The sequence below is a fragment of the Citrus clementina genome, unplaced genomic scaffold (assembly GCF_000493195.1).
Source record: "Citrus clementina cultivar Clemenules unplaced genomic scaffold, Citrus_clementina_v1.0 scaffold_2, whole genome shotgun sequence".
Classification (NCBI taxonomy): Eukaryota; Viridiplantae; Streptophyta; class Magnoliopsida; order Sapindales; family Rutaceae; genus Citrus; species Citrus x clementina.
This window is the reverse complement of record NW_006262688.1, coordinates 765,324-771,316: the sequence shown is the minus strand read 5'-3', so window position 1 is coordinate 771,316 and position 5,993 is coordinate 765,324.

Below are 5,993 nucleotides of genomic sequence, written 5' to 3'. Positions count from 1 at the left end.
CTCAGAAGAGATTAGATAAGGAGAGAATCTTGATCCATGAACTTTAGCTCTCTCCAGCACAGCATGCATACAGTGAATTCAATTCAAAAATTGAAGAATCTCCTTATTTCTCATTGATTCCCCATCGTGATACATTACTTTTTTTGCTCTCTACCTACTGCCATTAAAGGACTTGGTTTCCAATGACTTCGTCTTTTATTTATTTTTCTGAAAACCAAAATTCGGGAATAGAGATTTAGGTGTTGTGTTTATCAATATAATAACCAAGCTCTAATACCAAATGTTACAAATACAAACTATCTACAATGGGAAATCAAAAAAAAAAAAAACAAGAGATAAATGGATTAATTTGGAGAAACCCAAATAAAATATTCTAGCCTACCATTATTGACATTAATGCTAGTTTAAATATTAGCTTACAGAACTTGGACCTAAATAATATGAGCACAATAGATCTCATGTTCCCTAGATTTACGTAAACACAACAATTACTTTTACTTAGTCAAAATAAACTACGATAACAACTCAAAAGAGATAAAGATAACCTAAGAATAAAATTATATAATTATTTTTTGGAAAACTTCATCATAATTCATATTTTTTCCCTTCTCACCCTCCTTTTCTAACTATAAAATATTTTCAACCAATTTAGCCAGGTTACTTGCATGCATATTACTACTACAAAAATAATATTTACTAATACTACAATTACTGACATTTTGTAAAAAGTGTCAGTAATTACTTACATTTGTACTATTTACCTTATTTAACAAATAAGTATCATAAATTAATGATACTAGTGTGTCAGTAAATTGAACATCAGAAATCACTGACACTAAAGCATTAGAGATTAAAAAAAAATTATTAAAACTTGTAAATCTTCCAACTCGAACCTATGACTTCTAAAATGAAAATGCTTTAGTTTGGTTCGCAAGCCACTAAGACACAAATATTATGTTAACAATTAAAAAACAAAAGACATAAGTACCATCTCACATCTCTTTCCCTTCATTCATAATATTGTGAATTAAAACATAGCAAACATAACTTACAAAATCTCTAGATCCACCACACTGCCGACACTCCCAAAACCTCTCTCATCACTGCTGTCACCATTTTCAACTAGCCATTGTCATCATCTCCCTTCACCAAGATCTAGACTCTTTTGTTGTCATCTCCACTGTCACTGATAGCTTATTTGCTCTTCTTCACGGTAATGGCCCCTTTTGTCCTTTAATTGTCTTCTATAATCTATTTCTTGTGTTGAACTTTTTATTCTTTCGTTGCAATTTTTATTATTGTTTTAAATTGTGCTGACCTCACCTAAAACAAAAGCTGGACTATCTTTGGCTTTTTCCATTTTATGTGCTTTGACTATTGGGATTTGTAAATGATGACCATAAAGACTCACATGCAGCAATCATCTAGGGAATTAAAAATTATAGATTTTGATACAAACAATAATTTTCTTGTGATAATGTTAGAGTGTGGGAGAAAAAAAAAAAACAATAGCCCACATATATATGTATATGTGTGTATGTGTAAGATTTATTCTTGATTACTCTAATGTAGTGTTAATTAATTAATTAACCAATTATTCTCTTGCATAGGAATATGATATATACAATTGATTTAGTATTTCCAATTTTTTTTATAATTTTTTTTAAAAACTGAAGAATATTCATGCTTGTTAGTTTTATGTAGTTGTCCCAAGAATGTGATCATAGAATTTTCCTACTAATTAGAAAATAAATTTTTAATTCTTGTATAAGATTTTGATTAGATGTGCGTTGTTACACTTGTTATAGTGTGCAAAAAATGTGTATTAACTTTGTATTGAAAGATTTGTGTTGTGGCCCTCCAACCCCATCAATAAAATGATAACAAACATCTCGTTGTAGATAATATCAGCCCTCTTGCTATGTAAACTAACAACAACTACAAAATAAAAAATAACACATTGATTATTTTCTTGCAACTTTTATTGTAGGACCTCTTACAATTGACAAGAGTGGATTAAGCCACAGACTAATGACAATAAACTAGGCAATAATAATGAAAAAATTGCAGCCAATTCTGGATATGTTGTGTTCCCTTTTTCAAGTATTTAGATCTTCACAGTTACTCTCCATACATGTTGATAATAATTAAATAATTATTTTATATCAAAATGCACTAAAAAACAAAGGGAAATCATTGAAATATGATATAAAAACATAGCAAAAAATGGACCTACATTTTATCCAATTATATGGAGTTTCAGTATTCTATAACTTAGCATGTGACATTGCTTGCAACATTGTCCATTTTTGCTCAGTTGTGACAGGCTTGTGGTCTTATATATTTGCTTTAATTTATTGTTATTGGAATTTTAGAATAATTTATTTTTGGCATGGATGGTTGTAGCTTATAAGGCATTGACATTATAATTATCATACCAATTGTGAAATATTAATTATTTATTAGAAGTTATTCCAGCTTTAGAAACTGTATCTAATGGGTGTTAATTTTTTGTAGCTTCCAAGATATGTATTGCAATATTATCTTTCTTTAAGAGATGACTAATTCCTAGATGGTAGGTGAGACAAGAATGTTTTTTAACTTTTAATAAATTTTAATTAAGTGGATTGGCCGTATGCAATCTAGAAGAGTGATATTCAAATACTTTTATTTATCTTGTTAATTTGTTATCGAATTTAAATTTTGATAGAATTAGGACTTCAAAATAGGTACACACACACATATATACATATACATATACATACATATATATATATACATATACATATATATCTATATATATACATACATACACACACACACACACACACACACATATATATATATATACATATACATACATGTATATATATGTATATGTATATGTATGATCGAATTGCCACCATCAATGGCGGGTATGACTCATTCATAAATGTATATGGAGCATCAGATTTTTATAAATGTCCCTCCAATTTATAGGTGGAGCATCAATTGTTGATCAACTAGAGGACATTCCATCAATTTAGGATTTGATCAGGATTACATGTAAGTGAAATGTTTTCAAATTAAAAACATGGGTTATTGTTAATTTATAATATGTTGTTATTAGATAAGCATGGGTTATTAGATAAGCATGCCATGAAATTTTTGCAAGCAAATATATGTTGTTATTAATGTTTTCAAATTAATATAAGTGTACAGGAAATATAGTTGTACTTTATGGTAATGCATTAATTTATAGGAGCTGTAAGTAATTTTCCCAAATTACGAATTTATTATTAATGCTATAATCATAATAACTTTAAACATTTGAAATTAAACATGCAATTTTATTAAATTAAACTGGTACTATATAATATATGAACAAGTAAAAATATTTGAAATGGATAGAACTTGGATAACTTATAATCGATTATCTATAGAGTATCAGACTAGAGTTACTGATTTCTTAGATTTTTCCATTTTGAATTCTGAAAACCAAATTTCAATTAGATGTCTTTACACCTTTTGTTGTAATATGGAGTTTCACACTTCTCAACAAGTAAAGGATCATTTATTTGAAAAAGGTTTTCTCGCAAAATATAGAGTTTGGACTTGGCATGGTGAAACTAACCCCATTTCTACATCTACAAAGTGTCAAGACCATCCACATAGTCAAAGATTTAGATGTCATGATTACAATGATATAAATGAAAGTGCTAGGCTTAGAGTATGAAAAAATACATGCATGTCCAAATGATTGCATTATGTATAGGAATGAATTGGCTGATCTTACTCAATGCCCAAATTGTGGAGCTTCTAGGTGGTAAAGAAAAAAAAGATGGCTCAAAAGAATTTAGGAAAAGGGCTCCAGAGAATGTGTTATAGGAAAAATATAATTGAAATGAAAATATACTATTAATCAAAGGCAACATAACGTCACTAAATACTGACACTAAATATTTAAAATGATATAAATCACTGACATATAAATAATACCATTAAATACTAACATTATTGTGTCAGTATTTTAGTGATACCATAGTGACGCAAATTATTGACATAAAAATAGTATCATCAAATACTAACACCATAATATCATTATTTAAGTGATACTCTAGTGACACGAATTACTGACACAAAAATAGTGTCATCAAATACTAACACTATAGTGTCACTATGTTGGTGATACTATAGTGATACAAATTACTGACACAAAAATCATTGACACTAAAAATTAGTGTCAGTGTGTTCTGACTTGAGCATTACTGACACAATTAACGAGTGTCAGTAAAAGTTATTACTGACACTAAATTGGTGTCAATAAAACCTAATTTTCTAGTAGTGTAGGCCTTTTGACTCTCAAAAGCCCTGCTTGGTAGCCTAGATAAGATCTAGCACAAGGATCTATATGACATACTTGTTGTAATTTTGCATCTGCTTGGATCTCACGTCCGTTCATGTCTTGCAGACATTCAGCTCTACCTTGCTTTGTCCATGTTTTTTAAGATATATTGGTTAGGGATTAATTCTTTTAAATCGAAGGAATCTCTAAGGACTTTTAAGACATGGCTATATAATATTCCCACCTTTTCAAGCATAATGAATTATTAATCTCCATTTTCAGTCTACAATGGCAAGATAATGAATTATTAACATCCCTTCTCACTTGATGATTTTTTTTTCTCATTGTACTTTTTTACTTTATAAAAAATAATTCTTTTATCTATGATTAAACCATCTATAAATAATTCAACAACATCTTCAAACTGATTTTGAAAATCTTCAAGTATCTTCTTTATGTAAACTTCTTTTGAACGTATATTTTCGTATTAACCAAGTAATAATATGATTTCTATTCTGCTTCTAACTCTTTATATTGCTTGTCTTTTAACACTCTCCCAAAGTGCTTGAAAAATTGTGGCACATTATGGTATGACTTCAAATAATTTTTTAAGCTAGCATTAAAACTTTGGCTAAGTACTTTTCATCCCAATAGACCAAACATGTCTAACATATGCAAAAGCTCATTTACTTTTTAACTTGAATATGCTGCTCAACCAATCATTGTTATGCATATTGTTAAGTATGATTGAATTCAAACACATGTATGTAGAAACGATAGCATTTCATCGAGGCATCAGTCTGTTATGAAGTCACATGTAGAGCTTGTGGTTGCTTAAATCTAAAACAACATTCAAGCTTGCATTTTGGTCATAACAGATTTAAGACTCTCTTATGCCTTTACACGTGATAGCTCAAGTGTTTTTATTTTCATTATAATGGTTTAGGACATGTAGTGAAAGACTGCAATCTCAGTTTCAAGGTTATTGTGATGCTGTTATATAAGCTAGGTTTTCCAGTTTCTTTTGAATGGATTTTTAGAGAGTTGTGGAGAGAGATTTGAGAGAGAGAAAGCTTGTTCTTGTGCTATGTAATCTCTGCTACACGTTCTTGTAACATTTTTCTTTAAATTAGTCATTTATAGATGTAGCTCTTTGAACCATATAATATTGTGCGTTACATGTGATTGAGCTTGTGATCTATTTTTATTTTATTATCAGTTTTTCTCTTAGGTGTTTGTTTTAATTTAGTAAGTCCTTGATTGATTTGATTCATCTTTGATTTTGTAACAACTTATGTTGATCTTGACAAGATTTTGCATTGATCTTGTTAGTCATCAGACATATCATCTCTACAATTGTATCAAAGAAGGGTGTTGATCAAGATCCAGTACACTACCAGAAGGGAATTTCGGAAAATTTCATGGGAAAAATAATTTCAACATGTGAAAGTGAAGAGGTATCTATCTATCGCTCCAATTTGTGCATGCCTTGAACCACAACAAAAAGAAGGCAGGAAATTCTTATCAGACTTTAACGATGGTGATTGTAAAAAAGCAGAGCACCTATACTAATCTTTCTATTCGTGACAGAGAGTGGCAAGACATTCTATACTTATAAAAACGAAACTTGTAATGAAATCCCGGCAATATCTTTATCAGGAAAATGTCC